Raw genomic sequence first — 20756 nt, forward strand, 5'->3', positions numbered from 1 at the left:
AAAGTATCGTTTCTTAAAAATAGGTCAGATTATAGAAACATGTGTCAAGACTATAATAGCCAAGTTAACCAGTAACAAACACAAATCACAGTAAGAGCAAATTTGATCATTACAAGGATGACATCCCCTAACTGTGTAATGTTGTTGTTGAAATGTTCTATTAAAACACAGCTCTCGCTGTTAATAAAGGCTAATTTTTGCCTATGGAAAGATAGAAGCATTAGAGAGTTGACCTTTCCGTCCCTCGATCATTTGCGATGATACCAAACTTACATAGGCGTGCATCACCCTCCTCAATCCTCCCAAAGGTGTGCACAATTTAGCACTGCCAGTCTGCCTAACCCGCACATCTTTGGACTGTGGGAGGAAACCCACCCAGATAGGGGGAGATTGTGGAAACTCCACCCAGGCGGGTGGGGGGGGGGGGGGCAGATCGGAAGGTTTTGACCACAACCAGATCGACATGATCTTAGTGAATGGTGGAGCAGGCTCGAAGGGACAAATAGCCTACTCTTGCTTCTAAGTCTTATTTTCCTATGTTGCTATGTTCCAGTTGTTCACGAAGCTGCCATGCAACATTCTTGCTACTTTACATTGGCATTCACTCTCCAAAGAGGCACAGCCATCCTCAACTGCTTTAATACTTCCTCAAGTGACTTGGGTCAAATTTTGTTTTCTAACAATCTTGTGAAGCACCTTGGGATGTTAAAGGGGCCATAAAAAGGAAGGTTGCTGTCGTTGTTCCAGCCTGACCTTACCCTGCCTTTAGTGAAGAGCTTGACCTCTGTGCAAATATGGAGGGCGGGATTCTCTGCCGGCGGGATTCTCCATTTTTATCGCCGCCCGGGGGGTTTCCCGACGGCGTGGGGCAACCGGCCGGCGTAACGGAGCATCGCGCCGGCAGGGTGAGGCAGATATGTGGAGCGGCGGGACGGAGAATCCAGCCCTGAGAATTTAGGCTGTCGGTGAGCACCAATAGGTTGTAACTGTGGCTGGTGTTGCCAACTCTAGTTGGGCACATTCCAGGAGGTTGCACTCCAGGATCTTTGTCCTCCAACACCCGCAACCTTACACGTTTTCCACCCATCTCTGAAAACATCCAATCCACATGGCTTTCCCCTTTCCCAACCAATTGGGGACAAGCTGCATTACTCAATTGATTGTGTCAAACCACCTTTGTTCCAATCTGCCAATATTTATGTAATTAATGAAAAGGAAGTGTTGGACGAAAATTCTGAAGCAAACAAATGCCCCTGTGATTTTTCTCCTCCCGCAGTGTCCCAGAGATTAATCGTTAATTTCTGGTGACTCCAGAGTAACGTTGGAGGTTTGGCAACTGCTAATTGCAGCAACTTAGCTCAGGAGATGGCAGCATATCCAAGGATACAGGAGGATGATTCAGTCGTCACCAGAGAATAACGGTTTTAACCACAACCGCAGTTGAGCACATTTCTACCCATTTTAAAACAGCGTTCATGAATCCGGGACTTTCGTGTTGAGAGTTTAGACTGGTTCCTCGCCAGCTCGATGGAAAACTAATGTTTAAGCTGACATCTACAAGGATGTTCAGCATGGAAAGCATTAGCAGGACAGGGTTACACTGCGCACAATGTTGCATGGCTTAGTCTTTGATGATATGCCGTTTTATCTCTCCAATCTCAGGCTCAATGCCAAGTGAAAGCCTCCCCCCAGAAAGAGAAACAACATTTCTTGAAATTGTGCAACGTCTTGTGACAATAAGCGATTTTCATTTTCATGTGTCTTTACTGCTCATGGGTCATGTCCTATCTTACTGGCCTATTGGTTGAATGTCTGTGTATCATGATGTCTCTGGTGCTCCCTCTAGTGTTTATTTAGTTCTAGTGTATCCACATTAACCCCTTGTGTATTTGCAGTGCCCCAGTGTATCTACATTAACCCCTTGTGTATTTACAGTGATGCATATCACCACATCGGTCATCACCAGCTCACCATCTGACATCTTTTCCTTGCCCTCCAATCTCAAACATTGTCGGTTTCTCTTTCACATCCCCGCCCTGGAATTCTATCCCTAAATTCCTTCATCTTAGACGCCTCTCTTGCTACTTTCCAAACGCTCCTATACTTTTGACCCTCCTGCCCAATTTTCTGTGTCACTGCTTATGCTTTCCGTTCACACCATCCCACCCTCCCTAATTCTGTCAGGTGTCCGTCAGTTTGACAGGACGGTTCTTCTGGTTTCCTGGGCTACAATCCTTCAACCAGCATTATTAATATTAACATCTGATTCATCTTACCGCTTGCTGTGTTGTGGGCAGACTGTAGTGTAGTGGTGATATCACTGGGCTGGTAATCCGGAGCCCAATCCTAGGCTAATGCTTCGGGCGACTTTGGTCCAGAGCCCACCACAGCAATCAGTGAAATTTTAACTGAGTTAACAAATCTGGAAAATCAAGTTATTCTCATTTGTGGTGTTACTAACTTTAGCCTTAGTTTAATTGCTCTGTTCTATCACCTTTGCTCTTGAGTCGCCAGGTATCTTTCTGATACCGCCACGTGGTTCAAGTCCGAGTAATGATCAATAATCCAATACACCGCTTAGTAAGAATTAAATCAAAGCACATTTATTATACACAGTAATCAATACTCATGCATAAATTCTACGTCTAAGCTACTTCCTACAACTAACAGGCCTATACTTAACTTGGAACTGGCCCACCAGGTCAGGGAAACGAATGGCCTTTCGTTCGGGTTCTGAGCCTGCGGGATTCGAAGCTGGTACAGATTGATAGCTAGGAGCGCCTATCTCGTTGCGAGCGTTGGAGTAAGACTTAAGGGATGTTTTGCGATGGCTAGACCGGTCACTGTCAAGGGTTGGTCTGCGTTGCTGAGTGACCCGGTCAGAAGAAGAAGCAGAAGGGTGCAGGAGGATGCAGAAGGGGTAGCAGAAGGGTGCAGAAGGGCCGATTTGAACTTGGACTCTATTCTTATAGTCCCCAGGGGCTTCCCGCCTTTCGGGGCGGACCCTGTACCTGGTTCCAAGTGATTGGACTTTGTCCCAATCACTTGGTTCGATATTCTCCAATGCTGGAGCGATTCCTTGATCGATGGGCAGTCTTGAGGTGATCGTTCACCTCCCTTTGTGTAGGCTCCTGTTGGCACCGAAAAGTCTGGGTTGGCTTTGTGTGTCTAAATTGTTGCACATTGTTCCCGGGGATTGCTCATTAATATGCAGATTGCTGGTGTTTTGTTATGCTGATGGTTCCTGGTATCGATCTTGTCTGGCCTTCCCAGAGGTGAATACACAGTCTACCTGTAGCTGCTTGTTTTAGTCCTGTTGGCTGATTTTCCCATCAGCCTTTGCCGATCGCCATTTTAAATCGGGGTTAGCCATTCTAAATCGGGAGTTAGCCATTTTAACTGGCTGCAGTGGTGACTATGAAACACTCATAGATTGTCATAAACACCCATCTGGTTCTCGAATGTCCTTCAGGGAAGGAAATCTGCCTTCCTTACCTGGTCTGGTCTACAGAATTTCATGGCTTTCATTGGAGTTTAGAGGTACTGTTGTTGGATTTGGGGAAGTGGGCATTTGGAGGCGGGAGCTCAATTTCTGGGGGTCAGGGGTGCCAGACTACCTGGGGCCGCGCATCCAAAGGCCTTGCAGATGTACTTAGGAGATGTACTGCTGTATTGTAGGGATTCTATGTGACTCCAGATCCACAAAAACATGGGTAGGCCCTTAACTGCCCGAGCAAGACACTCAGTTCAAGGGCAACTGAGGATGGTCTGACCTTGCCAGTCACATCCACAACCATGAAAAAGAATAAACCCCCTTGTACACAACTTGACTGCCACATTTACCTATCTGCCAGTGCTTACATGGAAAATAATTGTTTGGTTGATTTGATTTGATAATAATAATAACAATAATCGCTTATTGTCACAAGTAAGCTTCAATGAAGTTACTGTGAAAAGCCCCTAGTCGCCACATTCCGGCACCTGTTCGGGGAGGCCAGTATGGAAATTGAACCCGCGCTGCTGGCCTGCCTCGGTCTGCTTTCAAAGCCAGCGATTTAGCCCAGTGTGCTAAACCAGCCCCTTTCCGTCACATTCCGCCGCCTGTTCGGGGAGGCCATTTGATTTGATTTATTATTGTCACATGTATTAGTATACAATGAAAAGTATTGTTTCTTGCATGCTGTACAGCCAACTCATACCATACATGGGGAAGGAAGGAGACACTACAAAATGTAATGTTACAGTCATAACTAGGATGTAGAGAAAAAATCAACTTAATACGAGGTAGGTCCATTCAAAAGTCTGATGGCAGCAGGGAAGAAGCTGTTCTTGAGTCGGTTGGTACGCGGCCTCAAACTTTTGTATCTTTTTCCTGACGGAAGAAGGTGGAAGAGAGTATGTCCTGGATGCGTGGGGTCCTTAATTATGCTGGTTGCCTTTCCGGGGCAGCGGGAACTATAGATAGAGTCAATGGATGGGGGGCTGGTTTGCGTGATGGACTGGGCAACATTCACAACCTTTTGTAATTTCCTGCGGTCTTGGGCAGAGCAGGAACCATACCCAGCTGTGATACAACCAGAAAGAATGCTTTCAATGGTGCATCTGCAGAAGTTGGTGAGAGTTGTAGCTGATATGCCAAATGTCCTTAGTCTTCTGAGAAAGTAGAGCCGTTGGTGGGCTTTCTTAACTATAGTGTCGGCATGGGGGGACCAGGACAGGTTGTTGGTGATCTGGACACCTAAAAACTTGAAGCTCTTGACTCTTTCTACTTTGTTTCCTTTGATGTAGATCGGGGCATGTTTTCCACTACGCTTCCTGAAATTGATGACAATCACCTTTGTTTTGTTGACATTGATTTGTAAAACACTTTGGAATATATATACTTAAAAAGGAAAACTTATTTTATATTATTCCTTTTATGTTCTCAAAACCTCTAAAATAAGTCTACAGCCATTTTGTAAATGTTTTTGAAGTGTAGTCACTGATGTAATGGGGAGGAACGATGGCAACCAATATACACACAGCAAGGTCACAGAAACAGCAATGTGATCATGACCAAATTAGTGATGTTGGTTTGAGGGAGAAATACTGGCCAGGACATTGAGGAGAACTTCCCTGCTCTGCAAAATTGTGCCTTGGGATGTTTTATGTCCACCTGAGTGGTTAGATAGGGCCTCAATTTAACGTCTAATCCAAGAAGTGGAACCCTGACCAGTCCTGTTCTCCCTCAGTACTCGAGCCCACAGTCTTTTGACTCAGAATCAAAGTGCTAACGCTGAACCACAACAGAAGGTAGTAGAAAATTCTTCCTTATCACGTACGCCGTAATCAGCGTCTTTTTCTCATTGTTGATGCCCAACGCTGGCATTCTGTCACCTCAAAGTTGATCAGCCTGACTCAACAACTAATGGGCGAGTCATCGGGAAAGCTCATAAACCTGGGAGAGCTGACAGGAACAACTTGAGCTGCTTCATGTCATTGGTTCAGCTGGGACTTCAACCTCCCATCCCAGTGACGTCCTGAAATCTTTAATGCTTTGCTGACACCTTGCACGCTTCAATGGCAGGCTTCAGTCACTCAGATCTAATGTAATCCATTTCCATACGGTCTGACAGGGTAAAGAGTGAGAAACTGTTTCCTCTGGTGGGCGGAGCCCAGAACAAGGCAGCCTAACCTTAACATTGGAGCCAAGACATTCAGATTCCAAGATGTGCCTAGACCCAGACTGCCTGTAAGCAACACCAAGAAGATCAACTAACATTTGTAACAGGAGCCAACCTCCTATAGCATTGTTTGTGATAAATTGTACCCTTCCTGTTTTGTGGCAAGCCAACATCCAGTATATCGTTTGACTTTGATGAAGCCGGGATGTGGTGACTAGTGTTTTTCCACGTAACTTCACTGAGGCCTACTTGTGCCAATAAGTGATTATTTACTGTACAAAACCTTGGTAACTGTACAAAACCTTGGTAAGGCCACATTTGGAGTACTGTGGGCCGTTCTGGTCACCTCATTTTAGGAAGGATGTGGAAGCTTTGGAAAAGGTGCAAAGGAGGTTTACCAGGATGTTGCCTGGAATGGAGAGTAGGTCTTACGAGGAAAGGTTGAGGGTGCTAGGCCTTTTCTCATTAGAATGGAGAAGGATGAGGGGCGACTTGATAGAGGTTAATAAGACGATCAGGGGAATAGATAGAGTAGACAGTCAGAGACTTTTTCCCCGGGTGGAACAAACCATTACAAGAGGACATAAATTTCAGGTGAATGGTGGAAGATATAGGGGGGATGTCAGAGGTAGGTTCTTTACCCAGAGAGTAGTGGGGGCATGGAATGCACTGCCATTGGAAGTAGTTGAGTTGGAAACATTAGGGACCTCCAAGCGGCTATTGGATAGGTACATGGATTACGGTAGAATGATGGGGTGTAGATTAATTTGTTCTCAATCTAGGACAAAAGTTCGGCATAACATCGTGGGCCGAAGGGCCTGTTCTGGGCTGTATTTTTCTACGTTCTATGTTTATTCAAGAAGTTTATCCAGTTCTTTAGCTTTGAAATCGGTGTCATATTTTACTCAACAGTGTCAAACCAGCTCTTTCACTCAGAGGAAAATGGTAAGAACTGCAGGCTGACACCGGAGTAAAAATTTAATGAACCTTCTTCATACATAACCAGAGTCAAAGCCCCTTTGAAGCGATCTGATTGTAGTTTGCCATTTTCTTTCACTGTGTGATTCAGTTCCTGGGATTCTCAGCCTCCAGGATCCATTGCAAGGCAGCAAGTTCTGAAAGAACAATAAGACCCAATAAAAAAGTTTCACCTCCAATCGAGCACAGGAGGCATTTCCCAACACATTGCTGCCTCCGGTTCCAAGCAGCAGAAGAAACTGGTCTCGAAAAGTCATTTGAATTTCAGCTTAGCCGAAGTCTGGATATCGATTTGCCAGCAAGCTGTGCAAAATGCTCCTGACGGCTTCAATTCAATTCCTCCAATTAAAACCTGCAATTTAACGATGGAACACATTTGTTGAGAATGCTCGTACACAATCTGTGGATTGAGCAGACAGCAGTTCCCATTGCATAAATGAACACGAAAAGCCACTGCACAACAGCTCAGGAAGTGACTTGTTCTGATGTAAGGTTATGGGCCTGAAGTGTTAACGCTGTTTTTCTCTCTGCAGGAGCTGGCAGTCCAGCTGAGCATTGTTTGTTTGTTTTTATTTATTTATTTATTTTAAATTTAGAGTGTCAAAATCATTTTTTCCAATTAAGGGGCAATTTTAGCTTGGCCAATCCACCTACCCTGCACATCTTTGGGTTGTGGGGGCGAAACCCACGCAAACACGGGGAGAAAGTGCAAACTCCACACGGACAGTGACCCAGAGCCGGGATCGAACCTGGGACCTCGGCGCCGTGAGGCAGCTGTGCTAACCACTGTGCCACCGTGCTGCCCGTTGTTTGTTTTCATAATAATAATCTTTATTGTCCCAAGTAGGCTTACATTAACATTGCAATGAAGTTACTGTGAAAAGCCCTTAGTCGCACATTCTGGCGCCTGTTCGGGTACCCTAAAGACCTCCAATACCCCTCCCCGGAATATGAACTTCCCCTTTAAATCAGGCAGGCCTGCCCCTTTAAGGGGGTGGGATTTCCCCTTTACAAGGATAGTCCCCAGTGGTACAAAAACCCCGGCCTAGCTGCAGGTCGGGGAAGGAGACACATAGGAGAGTGGAGGGGTATTGTACGTGTATCAAAATAAACCTTGGGCTGTCATTTCTACATCCGTCTTTGTGTTCTACCTACCACTGTTTCAACAGGGCAGTAATCTCCAGGAAATCCACCCAATGGAGGTAGACAAGCAATATGGAGATGTGGGGAGGCAGCAGTGCTGGGGTGATATCACTGGACTAATAATCAAGAGCCCAGGCTGACGGTCTGGGGACACGTTCAAATCCCTCCATGGCAGCCGGTCGATAGTTTGAATTCAATGAATAAACCTGGAATTACAAAACCAGTCTCAGTCATGGCGACCTAAAGCTATCGCGATTGTTGTAGAAAACACAGCTGGTTCACTATTGCCCTACAGGGAAGTAAATTTCCCTTCTCACCTGGCATACACGTGACTCCAGTCCCACAGCAAAGTGGACCTCTGACAGGCTCAAGGGCAATTAGGGATGGGCAACAAATGCATGATGACACCTACATCCCATGAATGAATAAAAGAAAGGGGGGGGGTGGAGGCGCACGTGAGAGAGTTTAAAAGAAAACACAAAGGTGATTGAGAACCTCACCAGGGTAATGATAGAATCATTGGGGAAGCACGGTGGCGTAGTGAGTAGCACAGACGCCTCGTGGCGCCGAGGTCCCAGGTTCGATCCCGGCCCTGGGTCACTGTCTGTGTGGAGTTTGCACATTCTCCCCGTGTCTGCGTGGGTTTCGCCCCCACGACCCAAAGATATGCAAGCTAGGTGGATTGGCCACGCTAAATTGCCCCTTAATTGGAAAAAATGAATTGGGTATTCTAAATTTATTTTTTTAAATGATAGAATCATAGAATCTTACAGCATAGGAGAACATTCATTGATTCTGCGGAAAAGCTAGGCCTTTAATTCAATTTTCTCCCTCTTTCCCCACAGCCCTGCAACTGTGTGGAAGACAATGAAAGCTGTAAGTGATGGAACCTTTGTAATTTAAATCAAGTCAAGTTCAGCTTTGGAATCTGACTCACATGCTAAAATAGGATGCCCTTAAATTGGCAACATTTCAGTTTTGAACAATGCCAGTGACAGGAGGATGATTCACCCTAGTGAAACCTTCATTAAAACACACAGGGGTTAGCTGGTGATATTGAGTAATAGTGTAAATTGCGCGTAGCCAAATGCTAGAAAAAAATCGGGAGATATGTAAGAGAGGTGGACCACCAGTTTTACACCATCACAAAAAGCCAAGATCATAGAATGGTCAGAAGGAGGCTGGTTTAGCACACTGGGCTAAATCGCTGGCTTTGAAAGCAGACCAAGGCAGGCCAGCAGCACGGTTCAATTCCTGTACCAGCCTCCCCGAACAGGCGCCGGAATGTGGCGACTTCACAGTAACTTCATTTGAAGCCTACTTGTGACAATAAGCGATTTTCATTTCATTTCAGCCTGTCGAAGACCATGCTGACTCACTGCAAGAAGAGGTTTGAGCTAGACCCATTCCCTTGCCAGTTTCCCTAACCCTACATTTTATTTCCCCTCAGATGCTTGTCCAATTCCATTTTGAAATCTACCTCCGCTATCCCATCAGGCAGTGCATTCCTGATCCTAAGCACACGCTGCACAAAATAGTCTTTTCTTGTGTTGCCATTGGTCCTTTAGCCAACCACTTTAAATCTGTGAACTCTGGTTTCCTGTACCTCCACCATGGGGAAGCAGTTTCTCCCTGTCTAGGCCCCTCATAATTCGAAACACCTCAATCAAAATCTCCCCTCATCCGTCTCTTCTCTAAGGGAAGCGAGCCCAGCTTCTCAGATCTATCCACGTAACTCCAGCCTCTCAGTCCTGGATGCCCTCCCTTAAATGGATCTAGTCCATTGGGTCACATCAGTAGTTGGCTAATGTGTCAAGTCACAGATCCCACGTACTTTAACAAAAAAATCTGTACCTCCCTGTTTAAAAAGGGCGGCAGATGTTTTAAGTGGCAAAATTATAATTTTAGCTAGATTGATTCACAAGGGAATTCATCCTAATAGAATTTGCCTAATTGAAGTCTGATAATGTAAATCTCACCAGAACAGCCTGATAATGGAACATGCAGTCGCAGAACCACACAAGTCATTTCCTGCTGGTGCTTTGTCTCAAAGTGGAAGAGAGCTTCACAGTGAGAGAATAAAGCTTAATAATACAATCTGCTTAATGAAGGGGCCAGTGAGCTTAAATGGGGATGTCTGAGAAATGAGACTTTCCATTAATATATTAGTGTTTTATAATTATCTGCAGGCTCGAGAAAATAATCCATCTGCACTTGTACAGTTACTGATGGTGCATTGCCACAAGGTAACGTGTCGCGATGCAACTTTCAACGTGACTCAGGGACTCAAAGACTTTGAGCGGGATTCTCCATTACCTGACGCCGATATCGGGCCGTGCGATCAGGTGGTGAATAGCTTCTGACGCCAAATCGCGATGCTCCGTCACCTCGATGGGTACGCAACACTATTACCGCTGCCGGTAAGGCAGCCATGAGGCTGCGCATGACGCTAACAGCCCGCTTTGAACCTGGTGCCCTGCGTCGTATAAGTGACCCTCCTAGGGCACCCCCCTGCGTGCCCTCTGGCCCCAGCTGACCCATCAGCTGTATGGGCGCTCCAGCACAACCTGTCCCACCTTTTCGGCCCTGATCAGTGTGTGTGTGTAGGGGGGGGGGTATAGTTTACACACGGCTGCAGCTTGTCAGCCCTGCGAGTGTCCATCACAGACCTGCCGATTTCCACACCGCTTTTCATGGGATTCGATGGTGTTCCACGCGGCGCCGGTGCTAGCTCCTCATGGTCGGGAAATCGGTGCAGGCACGGCGCAGATTTTCCTGTCGTAAAGGTCCACGGATTCGCTGTTGGCCTCAACACTTAGTCGCAGAAATGGGGAATCCAGTCCATCTTTAGAAATGAAATGAAATGAAAATCACTTATTGCCTTTTGGATTTCGGCGGCAGCAGTGCGCAGGGGCCTTCTGGGAGGTGAGTAGTGAGTTTAAAAGCTCTTACCTTTACAGGAGCAGCCCTTTGGATTTCGGCGGCAGCGGTGCGCAGGGGCCTTCTGGGAGGTGAGTAGTGAGTTTAAAAGCTTTTACCTTTACAGGAGCAGCCCTTTGGATTTCGGCGGCAGCGGTGCGCAGGGGCCTTCTGGGAGGTGAGTAGTGAGTTTAAAAGCTCTTACCTTTACAGGAGCAGCCCTTTGGATTTCGGCGGCAGCGGTGCGCAGGGGCTTTCTGGGAGGTGAGTAGTGAGTTTAAAAGCTCTTACCTTTACAGGAGCAGCCCTTTGGATTTCGGCGGCAGCAGTGCGCAGGGGCCTTCTGGGAGGTGAGTAGTGAATTTAAAAAGCCTTACCTTTACAGGAGCAGCCCTTTGGATTTCGGCGGCAGCGGTGCGCAGGGGCCTTCTGGGAGGTGAGTAGTGAGTTTAAAAGCTCTTACCTTTACAGGAGCAGCCCTTTGGATTTCGGCGGCAGCGGTGCGCAGGGGCCTTCTGGGAGGTGAGTAGTTAATTTAAAAAGCCTTACCTGGTCCCGTGTCTGTTCTTCTTTTCTGTTTTATTTGTTTTTATATAAGGCGGGAACCGGAAGTTCGACCTCTGGCAAGTCCCCCCCCCAACCAATAAATTCTGGTGGAGAGGAAACCCGAGACACTACACGTGTAGTGTCTCCCACCCGCCCTCCTCCTCTAACCTAATAATAAGACCCATTGGTGTAAGGTAAGTGCCATATTATATTATTATATTATTAGCATTGTGCAGGTCAAGGATCGGAGGTGGAGGAGCAGTCTCTGTCAGCGAGAGAACCTGAGAACATCTCAGACACTCAGAAGGTAAGAAGGTAAGTAAGTGATTTTTACTTTTATACCTTTTTTCAAATTGTGTGTGTCGGGGGGAAACTGAAGTGACATCACAGAAAAGCTGTGGCCAGAGTGGCTGGTTGGGATTCTAACCTAAATTTAAAAAAAATTTGAGTATTTGGGAACTAATTAAACATAATAACTTAATTATAATTTAGAGGATATCTAAGCCAGAGATCGGAGAGTATTATAGTTAGCTATCGCATTTCTATTAGAAATCTAGTGCTAGGAAACAGATAGTTGACAGTAACTTTGCAATTTAAAAAAAAAGTATTTAAAAAAAAAAGACAAATTTTAATTTTAATTAATTGACGCAATGTCAGTTAGAGGGGTGCTGTGCTCTGACTGTGAGATGTGGCAGGTCCGGGAGGCTTCCAGCGTCCCGGATGGCTTCATCTGCAGAAAGTGCACCCAACTGCAGCTCCTCACAGACCGCATGGTTCGGTTGGAGCAGCAATTGGATGCACTTAGGAGCATGCAGGTGGCGGAAAGCGTCATAGATCGCAGTTATGTAAATGTGGTCACACCCAAGGTGCAGGCAGAGAAATGGGTGACCACCAGAAAGGGCAGGCAGTCAGTGCAGGAATCCCCTGTGGTTCTCCCCCTCTCGAACAGATATACCCCTTTGGATACTGTCGGGGGGGATAGCCTATCCGGGGAAAACAGCAGCAGCCAGAGCAGTGGCACCACAGCTGGCTCTGATGTTCAGAAGGGAGGGTCAAAGCGCAGAAGAGTAATAGTAATAGGGGACTCTATAGTCAGGGGCACAGATAGGCGCTTCTGTGGACGTGAAAGAGACTCCAGGATGGTATGTTGCCTCCCTGGTGCCAGGGTCCAGGATGTCTCCGAACGGGTAGAGGGAATCCTGAAGGGGGAGGGCAAACAGGCAGAGGTCGTTGTACATATTGGTACTAACGACATAGGCAGGAAGGGGCATGAGGTCCTGCAGCAGGAGTTCAGGGAGCTAGGCAGAAAGTTAAAAGACAGGACCTCGAGGGTTGTAATCTCGGGATTACTCCCTGTGCCACGTGCCAGTGAGGCTAGAAATAGGAAGATAGAGCAGACAAACACGTGGCTAAACAGCTGGTGTAGGAGGGAGGGTTTCCGTTATCTGGACCACTGGGAGCTCTTCCAGGGCAGGTGTGACCTGTATAAGATGGACGGGTTGCATCTAAACCGGAGAGGCATAAATATCCTGGCCGCGAGGTTTGCTAGTGTCACACGGGAGGGTTTAAACTAGTATGGCAGGGGGGTGGGCACGGGAGCAATAGGTGAGAAGGTGAGGGCATTGAGGGAGAACTAGGGAATAGGGACAGTGTGGCTCTGAGGCAGAGCAGACGGGGAAAAGTTGCTGAACACAGCGGGTCTGGTGGCCTGAAGTGCATATGTTTTAATGCAAGGAGCATTACGGGTAAGGCAGATGAACTTAGAGCTTGGATTACTACTTGGAACTATGATGTTGTTGCCATTACAGAGACCTGGTTGAGGGAAGGGCAGGATTGGCAGCTAAACGTTCCAGGATTTAGATGTTTCAGGCGGGATAGAGGGGGATGTAAAAGGGGAGGCGGAGTTGCGCTACTTGTTCGGGAGAATATCACAGCTATACTGCGAGAGGACACCTCAGAGGGCAGTGAGGCTATATGGGTAGAGACCAGGAATAAGAAGGGTGCAGTCACAATGTTGGGGGTATACTACAGGCCTCCCAACAGCCAGCGGGAGATAGAGGAGCAGATAGGTAGACAGATTTTGGAAAAGAGTAAAAACAACAGGGTTGTGGTGATGGGAGACTTCAACTTCCCCAATATTGACTGGGACTCACTTAGTGCCAGGGGCTTAGACGGGGCGGAGTTTGTAAGGAGCATCCAGGAGGGCTTCTTAAAACAATATGTAAACAGTCCAACTAGGGAAGGGGCGGTACTGGACCTGGTATTGGGGAATGAGCCCGGCCAGGTGGTAGATGTTTCAGTAGGGGAGCATTTCGGTAACAGTGACCACAATTCAGTAAGTTTTAAAGTACTGGTGGACAAGGATAAGAGTGGTCCGAGGATGAATGTGCTAAATTGGGGGAAGGCTAATTATAACAATATTAGGCGGGAACTGAAGAACATAGATTGGGGGCGGATGTTTGAGGGCAAATCAACATCTGACATGTGGGAGGCTTTCAAGTGTCAGTTGAAAGGAATACAGGACAGGCATGTTCCTGTGAGGAAGAAAGATAAATACGGCAATTTTCGGGAACCTTGGATGACGAGTGATATTGTAGGCCTCGTCAAAAAGAAAAAGGAGGCATTTGTCAGGGCTAAAAGGCTGGGAACAGACGAAGCCTGTGTGGCATATAAGGAAAGTAGGAAGGAACTTAAGCAAGGAGTCAGGAGGGCTAGAAGGGGTCATGAAAAGTCATTGGCAAATAGGGTTAAGGGAAATCCCAAGGCTTTTTACACGTACATAAAAAGCAAGTGGGTAGCCAGGGAAAGGGTTGGCCCACTGAAGGATAGGCAAGGGAATCTATGTGTGGAGCCAGAGGAAATGGGCGAGGTACTAAATGAATACTTTGCATCAGTATTCACCAAAGAGAAGGAATTGGTAGATGTTGAGTCTGGAGAAGGGGGTGTAGATAGCCTGGGTCACATTGTGATCCAAAAAGACGAGGTGTTGGGTGTCTTAAAAAATATTAAGGTAGATAAGTCCCCAGGGCCTGATGGGATCTACCCCAGAATACTGAAGGAGGCTGGAGAGGAAATTGCTGAGGCCTTGACAGAAATCCTTGGATCCTCGCTGTCTTCAGGGGATGTCCCGGAGGACTGGAGAATAGCCAATGTTGTTCCTCTGTTTAAGAAGGGTAGCAAGGATAATCCCGGGAACTACAGGCCGGTGAGCCTTACTTCAGTGGTAGGGAAATTACTGGAGAGAATTCTTCGAGACAGGATCTACTCCCATTTGGAAGCAAATGGACGTATTAGTGAGAGGCAGCACGGTTTTGTGAAGGGGAGGTCGTGTCTCACTAACTTGATAGAGTTTTTCGAGGAGGTCACTAAGATGATTGATGCAGGTAGGGCAGTAGATGTTGTCTATATGGACTTCAGTAATGCCTTTGACAAGGTCCCTCATGGTAGACTAGTACAAAAGGTGAAGTCACACGGGATCAGGGGTGAACTGGCAAGGTGGATACAGAACTGGCTAGGCCATAGAAGGCAGAGGGTAGCAATGGAGGGATGCTTTTCTAATTGGAGGGCTGTGACCAGTGGTGTTCCACAGGGATCAGTGCTGGGACCTTTGCTATTTGTAGTATATATAAATGATTTGGAGGAAAATGTAACTGGTCTGATTAGTAAGTTTGCAGACGACACAAAGGTTGGTGGAATTGCGGATAGCGATGAGGACTGTCTGAGGATACAGCAGGATTTAGATTGTCTGGAGACTTGGGCGGAGAGATGGCAATGGAGTTTAATCCGGACAAATGTGAGGTAATGCATTTTGGAAGGGCTAATGCAGGTAGGGAATATACAGTGAATGGTAGAACCCTCAAGAGTATTGAAAGTCAAAGAGATCTAGGAGTACAGATCCACAGGTCATTGAAAGGGGCAACACAGGTGGAGAAGGTAGTCAAGAAGGCATACGGCATGCTTGCCTTCATTGGCCGTGGCATTGAGTATAAGAATTGGCAAGTCATGTTGCAGCTGTATAGAACCTTAGTTAGGCCACACTTGGAGTATAGTGTTCAATTCTGGTCGCCACACTACCAGAAGGATGTGGAGGCTTTAGAGAGGGTGCAGAAGAGATTTACCAGAATGTTGCCTGGTATGGAGGGCATAAGCTATGAGGAGCGATTGAATAAACTCTGTTTGTTCTCACTGGAACGAAGGAGGTTGAGGGGCGACCTGATAGAGGTATACAAAATTATGAGGGGCATAGACAGAGTGGATAGTCAGAGGCTTTTCCCCAGGGTAGAGGGGTCAATTACTAGGGGGCATAGGTTTAAGGTGAGAGGGGCAAGGTTTAGAGTAGATGTACGAGGCAAGTTTTTTACGCAGAGGGTAGTGGGTGCCTGGAACTCGCTACCGGAGGAGGTAGTGGAAGCAGGGACGATAGGGACATTTAAGGGGCATCTTGACAAATATATGAATAGGATGGGAATAGAAGGATACGGACCCAGGAAGTGTAGAAGATTGTAGTTGAGTCGGGCAGTATGGTCGGCACGGGCTTGGAGGGCCGAAGGGCCTGTTCCTGTGCTGTACATTTCTTTGTTCTTTGTTTTGTTTGTTGTCACGAGTAGGCTTCAAACAAAGTTACTGTGAAAAGCCCCTAGTCACCACATTCCGGCGCCTGTTCGGGGAGGCTGGTACGGGAATTGAACCGTGCTGCTGGCCTGCCTTGGGTTGCTTCCAAAGCCAGCGATTTTAGCCCAGTGTGCTAAAGCAGCCCCTTTTGTGAAGAGGCTGAAAAGAAAGGACTTCTCAATTACACTGCTAAAAAACAAAGTCATTGGGGTTAATTGAATTCCTTTGACCCCAAATTAGCTGGTTCTGCTCCATCCCCACTTCACTTCAGATATGGCATCTGTTCATTGATTGACCAATTTTTCTTTGTCTCTTTTTATTTTACTTCACCTTAAAATTCCGAGGATGAAGAGTGATGGATGAAGGGTGACCTGATGGAGGTTTTTATAACCATGGAAGGGTTTGATGAGGTAAATCTAAAGAGGGGCGTGATCTAACGGCCAGGTTTCACCCGACGCCTATCCATGCGAGCCAGTTAGATCACTGGAGAGGCCAAAATCAGGATCTGTGCCGGGTTCCGATCGGTTTCCGATCTAACCGGCCCGCTCCGGTTGGCAGGATCTGGACCCCAGCTAGCTAGACGTGGGTGAAACCAATAATCACCAATTAAGGCCAATCTGCATCTCGTTAACGGGACGGACCCCCGGTCTAACGGCTTCCTGTGATCTAACCGGTTCCCCAGCCAGAGGTCACGGGGGCAATTTTTGGTACATCTATTTAAAAAAGTGAAGCTAGAGCAATAGCTGGTGTGGGGATTGGAGGAGGTGAGTAACCATCTTCGAAATTGGGTAGTCAGTCCGGGGCACTGCCCATTGCTAAGGGCTGGGGTGGCGGGTTCGGGCGCCAATGGCGGGGGGTCGCCCAGGGGTGTGAGGAGAGGGATTCAGCGCCCGCGAGTCCAACGTGCCACCCCCCCCCCCCGCCCCCCTGCGGGATAGTGTATTCCCATACCTGCTGCCTGTCCGGCCCACCGAGCACCCCCAGGACAGAGCCCTTGCCGTGGTAATATGGTGACGGTCACTTTAACCTCTATCGACCATAGCAGCGTCTGGCTGCACAGCTGAAGGCTATCGCCAATAGGGAATTGGCATTGTCAGTTATATGAGCACTTCACAGCTCCCAGGTGGATTCCCGTGGGTAGACCTGCAATGTCGGTGAGTGTTACTGCCTGGCATCCCAATCAGACTGTGACGCCTGGACAAGTTGCCTGAACACTGGAGAAGTCAACACCACAGAGGCAGCAGCCAACAATCAAACACCCAAGAGCTGGGCCTCAGCACTGAGGATATCTCCACGACCAGAGGAGCTGAAGCTCAGGGGAGGGAACCTGAGCCCTGACCATGTAATGTTCTGGGGTCTGGGGTCTGGTGCCCAGGGGCCCTGCTGTGGCCAGGGGTGCGTGTGCATAGCGGGTTGGATGGCACTCTGAGAGATGGCAGCGAATGTAAGGGTAGGGGAGGCTTGGGGGCCCCGATGGTCCCGGGGTAGAAACCATAACTGATTGTCGGTCTCCCACCCTCTCCAACTCCTTCCAGATATCACATTATGGATGGTATTGTTGACCCTGAAGCAGCTGCTCTCACAGTGATGGCCCAGGTGGCCAGATCCCAGAGAAGACAGTGGCAGCAGCGTCAACGGAGGCTCGAGGCGGCAGCCTGCGTGCAGGGGCCCACCCCACACCCTCAGGACTCGGCCGTCCATCAGGCCAGGGAGGGACCCAGAGCGGGAGGCCAGCGAAGACCCAAAGCGTACAGACATCGCTGATCGTTTGAGGTAATGTCGGAAAGCATGTGCCGCAGGAGGCTGTACCTCAACAAGAGGCTGGTTCGGCACCTGTGCCATGTCCTTGCGGACGTGGCATCACGTGAACGTCGAGGGCTGGGCCTCTGCTCTGGGGATATCTCCACGACCAGAGGGTGAGTCTGTGGCTCAGGGGAGGGAACCTGAACCTGAAACACATGTAACGTTCCCAGCAGGGATATGGGGTCTGGGGTCCGGTGCCCACAGCCTCTGCTGTGACCGGGGGTGCGTGTGCCCCAGCACAACCAGTTCATTGGATGGCACCCTTAGAGATGGGTTCATTCGTGTTAATTCCAGGGCTCGAGCAGGGACTTGTGCGGCATCTCATAATCTATAGCCCACAAATGCATCCTTAAAGTAACAGATGTCCTCTTTGCCCGGGCAGCTGACTATATAAACTTTGGCCTAGACCAAGCCCATCAAGATGCCTGGGCAGCAGGATTCTCTGCCATCGCTGGGATGCCGCAGGTCCAGGGGGTAATGGATGACACGCCTTGTGCGCACCGGGCGGTCCGGGAATTCCACTCCCTAAACATTCAACTCCTGTGTGACTCCCACCTAAAGATCACACATGTGCACGCTTCACCAGGCGTGTGCACGACAGCTACCCTGTGCAGTCAGAGCTCCCCAGCATCTTCGAGGGACACCACAGGATGACATGTCGGCTCTTGAAGGATCCGCTGAGGTGCTGGCTAATTACGTCAGTACAGAGGCTGGAGACCAACGCGGAGATCCAATATAACGAGGCCCGTGTGGCCACCCGTGCTGACATTGAGAGGTGCATCGGACGGGTGAAAATGTGGTTCCAATGCCTCGATCGCTCTGGTGGTGCACCCGCTGTACACCCCCCCCGGAGGAGCATCCGCTTTGTGGTGTCCTGCTGTGCTCTCCACTGCTGTGTTCCGTGGTTCCAACAATGATGAAGACACACACAGAACATAAATGTGTTGAACCAGGACGATGGTGTATTATTAGACACACGGAAAGATAATAGAACATAGAATCTAACAGCACAGTACAGGCCCTTCGGCCCACGATGATGTGCCAACCATTTATCCTAATCTAAGATTAACCTAACATACACCACTTCAATTTACTGCTGTCCATGTAGATAACAAACAGATCTTTCTACAAACAAAGTTACTTAAGTCTCAAGGGAGCTACTCTAAGTGGCACTGTCCTACTATCCATCCTACCACCAACTGCTGAGTCACGTCAGGCACATGATGCATGTCTGGCGCCACCCACTGGCAGGAGGTCATACCTGTGATTACATCCATTAATAAATGGCTTTACACATTTGTACAGTTATATACAGATATGCATGTATGCATATCACCACATCCCCCTTCCTTTGGAGACATAGGTATTCAAAAACACTTCTAATACACATTTTCTTATAAGTTCAATCCAGGCTTGTGCCTTACTCTCGTTGACCTCCTGAGCAATGGCTGAGTTGTCAGTATTTCCCAGTGCACCACTGCAGATGCATCATTGACCCCGGGCTGTGCTGGACATTCTGTATCTTCCTCAAACTTGGGGGTACACCCAAACACTTCCACTGGGTTCAGCACAAAAGGCCGTTGTACTTTTAGGAGCGCCCGTTGGTTCCGGCGCAGGGGTGAACCATCCTCAGTGACCGCCATGAATGAGTGCGGACCTGCCTGTTGCATGACCCTTGTCAGTTTCACCCATCCATTGCCATTGGGGTCCTCAATTCCGATCCTGCCGCCTATCTGCAGCGGCCGGAGGGCCCTTGCAGACCTGTCGTAAACCTCTTTATGCCTTTTCTTCTGAAGAACTAACTTCCTCTTGAGTCACCGTTTGACAGTGGAAGCCACCACAGAAGGCAGGGTTGTCCGCAGCTGCCTGTTCATGAGCAGCTACCTCATGCTTCTCACTTCTAGATGAGCATGGTGGGCCTGTGGGTGGTTCACAAGTCCCGTGTGAAAGTAATGAGAGTGAGAGGGATACAAGATAGCCAGGAGGGAACTGAAGAAAGGGATTAGGAGAGCTAAGAGAGGACATGAACAATCTTTGGTGGGTAGGATCAAGGAAAACCCCAAGGCCTTTTACACATATGTGAGAAATATGAGAATGACTAGAGCGAGGGTAGGTCCGATCAAGGACAGTAGCGGGAGATTGTGTATGGAGTCTGAAGAGATAGGAGAGGTCTTGAACGAGTACTTTTCTTCTGTATTTACAAATGAGAGGGGCGATATTGTTGGAGAGGACAGTGTGAAACAGATTGGTAAGCTCGAGGAAATACTTGTTAGGAAGGAAGATGTGTTGGGCATTTTGAAAAACTTGAGGATAGACAAGTCCCCCGGGCCTCACGGGATATATCCAAGGATTCTATGGGAAGCAAGAGATGAAATTGCAGAGCCGTTGGCAATGATCTTTTCGTCCTCACTGTCAACAGGGGTGGTACCAGGGGATTGGAGAGTGGCGAATGTCGTGCCCCTGTTCAAAAAAGGGACTAGGGATAACCCTGGGAATTACAGGCCAGTTAGTCTTACTTCGGTGGTAGGCAAAGTAATGGAAAGGGTACTGAAGGATAGGATTTCTGAACATCTGGAAAGACACTGCTTGATTAGGGATAGTCAGCACGGATTTGTGAGGGGTAGGTCTTGCCTTACAAATCTTATTGAATTCTTTGAGGAGGTGACCAAGCATGTGGATGAAGGTAAAGCAGTGGATGTAGTGTACATGGATTTTAGTAAGGCATTTGATAAAGTTCCCCATGGTAGGCTTATGCAGAAAGTAAGGAGGCATGGGATAGTGGGAAATTTGGCCAGTTGGATAACGAACTGGCTAACCGATAGAAGTCAGAGAGTGGTGGTGGATGGCAAATATTCAGCCTGGATCCCAGTTACCAGTGGCGTACCGCAGGGATCAGTTCTGGGTCCTCTGCTGTTTGTGATTTTCATTAATGACTTGGATGAGGGAGTTGAAGGGTGGGTCAGTAAATTTGCAGACGATACGAAGATTGGTGGAGTTGTGGATAGTAAGGAGGGCTGTTGTCGGCTGCAAAGAGACATAGATAGGATGCAGAGCTGGGCTGAGAAGTGGCAGATGGAGTTTAACCCTGAAAAG

The 20756-nt window shown here is 48.0% G+C and overlaps 1 long non-coding RNA gene across 1 annotated transcript in view; it reads left to right on the top strand.

The window, feature by feature from the left end:
* LOC140393276 (uncharacterized) overlaps window positions 1-20756 on the top strand; it is a 169941-nt gene that overhangs the window by 70960 nt on the left and 78225 nt on the right. The window contains exon 3 of the long non-coding RNA XR_011935564.1: window positions 8630-8660. This is a non-coding gene — a long non-coding RNA (uncharacterized lncRNA). The remainder of the gene's footprint in view (window positions 1-8629; window positions 8661-20756) is intronic.

The sequence above is a fragment of the Scyliorhinus torazame genome, chromosome 16 (assembly GCF_047496885.1).
Source record: "Scyliorhinus torazame isolate Kashiwa2021f chromosome 16, sScyTor2.1, whole genome shotgun sequence".
In the NCBI taxonomy this organism is placed as follows: domain Eukaryota; kingdom Metazoa; phylum Chordata; class Chondrichthyes; order Carcharhiniformes; family Scyliorhinidae; genus Scyliorhinus; species Scyliorhinus torazame.